This window comes from Trichomycterus rosablanca, chromosome 21 (assembly GCF_030014385.1).
Source record: "Trichomycterus rosablanca isolate fTriRos1 chromosome 21, fTriRos1.hap1, whole genome shotgun sequence".
NCBI lineage: Eukaryota > Metazoa > Chordata > Actinopteri > Siluriformes > Trichomycteridae > Trichomycterus > Trichomycterus rosablanca.
Window position 1 is genome coordinate 6,344,102 of NC_086008.1, and position 2,582 is coordinate 6,346,683.

General features: G+C 35.7%; 1 long non-coding RNA gene across 1 annotated transcript; it reads left to right on the forward strand.

Annotated features, from left to right (window-relative positions):
* The first annotated feature begins 376 nt into the window (after positions 1–376).
* LOC134335645 (uncharacterized) lies at positions 377–1,048 on the forward strand. Its single transcript, XR_010015633.1, has 2 exons — positions 377–632; positions 860–1,048. It is a non-coding gene; the product is annotated as an uncharacterized LOC134335645 (long non-coding RNA).
* The last annotated feature ends 1,534 nt before the right edge of the window (positions 1,049–2,582 follow it).

Here is a 2,582-nt window from a genome sequence, read left to right on the forward strand (position 1 = left end):
GATTTTTATAGAAAACATGATATTCCACAAAGTGAAGTTTAATAATACACAACACATTGGGGACAGTGGTAGCCTGGTGGGTGGAGCTTTGGGCTATCAATTGAAAGATTGAGAGTTCTAATCCCACACTGTTAGCCCGGACTTTATATCTAATCAAACATTTTTAGTACAACATACATCAAATATTTAAGTTTTTTTTGCCCTACTATAAAATGCAGAGTACATTGTACTCATTTGAGTACACATTTAAATGTGCTAAAAGATTTAAGTTTACTAAACAAAAAAAAAAAGACTTTTCTATCAGATTAACTTAAAGAAGTTAAGTTAAGGTAATTCAACAGAAAAACGCCCACCATTTACGTGTAAATCCGCCTTTTTTCAGCTTGCTGTTGGTGAATCAGGCAAAAATGATTTTCTTGTGTTCGGGTAGCCATTTGTTTTAACTTTTATATCCTATTGTTGCAAATTACTTTTTACTTTTCATTTAAGGCTTTTTGCAAAAGTAAACTTGTCTTTTGTGAAGTGGAACCTTTGTTAAACTAAATGGACGAACATTTTCTTTCTCATTATGCTATTTTTGAGTAGCATGTACACCAGTCTGATGGGACTTTTTCATCTTCCGTCTAATTTTGGTAAGTGTTGTACTTTACTTAACAATTTTGTTTCAAATAAATGATCTTAATGTTGACACTAAATAAATAATCAAACAGCGCTGCTTTATTTCCCCGTGTTTAGGCTACATGCTAGCATGCTAGCCTTCATACGAAGCAGAGTGTGCTGGCTTGCTTTATTTTATTCCTTAAATGAATGGTATTAATGTTGATATTAATACTTCTGTTTCTTGTTTTTTTTGTTTTAGAGAGCTGCAGCCAAACGTTAAGAAATCAGCTTGCTGTGTGAAACTGAGTACAGGTTCATGGTTACTGTGAAGAGCTGTTTGTGTTTCATCAGAACTTTATATACAGCTTGTACAGTTTTTAAGATGTTTTATTGACATGTTGTATTTTAAGTAAATACTTCTGAAGTGAAATAAAGAAAAAGAATGTTATTATTCTGTCTGTTTTTCTATAAACATTTCTAATTGATATGTAAAGCGTAATTAACATGAAAACTAAGAAGAAATCACTATTTTTGTCCATTGAGCTCAAGATAATAAGTAGAATTATTGGGGAAACCAGTTGGTATAACAAAAAAAATAAAGTTTAATCAACTTGCCTTTTAGATGTAATAACTTAATGATTTAAGTTATGCTAACTCAAGTTTTCATTATAAATTACTTAACTTTTTTAAGGCAAGCGGTTTCCCCAAATTTTTTAAGTAGGTTGAACTCATCCGGGCTTACAGTGCAGCTCTGTCATGTAGCAAGGCCCTTAACCCTCTTGGCTCCAGGGGCACTGTGCAATGGCTGACCCTGCGCTCATGGATATGCAAAGAAAAACTTCGTTGTACTGTACATCTGTATATGTATACACCGATTAGCCAACCAAGACACAGCAATGCTGATGGAGTTTTTAAACACCTCACTGTCCCTGCTAGACTGAGAATAGTCCACCAACCAAAAATATCCAGCCAACAGCGCGCCATGGGCAGCGTCCTGTGACCACTGATGAAGGTCTAGAAGATGACCAACTCAAACAGCAGCAATAAATGAGTGATCGTCTCTGATTTTACATCTACAAGGTGGACCAACTAGGTAGGAGTGTCTAATAGAGTGGACAGTGAGTGGACATGGTATTTAAAAACTCCAGCAGCACTGCTGTGTCTGATCCACTCATACCAGCACAACACACACTAACACACCACCACCATGTCATTATCACTGCAGTGCTGAGAATCATCCCCACCTAAATAATACCTGCTCTGTAGTGATCCTGTGGGGGTCCTGACCATTGAAGAACAGGGGGAAAGCAGGCTAAAAAGTATATAGAGAAACAGATGGACTACAGTCAGTAATTGTAGAACTACAAAGTGCTTTTATATGGTAGGTGGAGCTGATAAAATGGACAGTGAGTGTAGAAACAAGGAGGTGGTTTTATTGTTATGGCTGATCAGTATATATGACAAATAAAGGAATGCTAAGGGCAGCTTACAGCAGCTAATCCACTCATATTTTGGAAGGAGAAAGAAAACATTAGCAAGACAAACTCCATGCAAACAGTAACCAAAAGCAAGGATCGAACCCAGGTCCCTGAAACTGTGTGGCAAAAACTCTACATACAATGTAACTGGTTTTCTCTTGTTAATTATTGCTTGCTTGTTAAATTGTTTATTATTCTATAATACAAAGACCAATCAAATAAATTATTTTGCACATGAAGGCAATGCATGCACTAACAGTAAATGGATAAAAGATTACTGAGTTACACTAAAATGAACGTGATTCTTTGTTTTTAGGCTTGATGACTATTTCATAATGACACAGATTACTACAAGTTTAAAACATCTATAAATAATGCATATGTTTATTTCTGCTTAACACTCTGGAGGTACAACGAATGCAATATCTCTAAAAACAAGTCAGCAAGCAAAAGCAATTACTGCATTCAGTTAACCCAAATGGAGGCTTGGGGTCTTGACAGCAG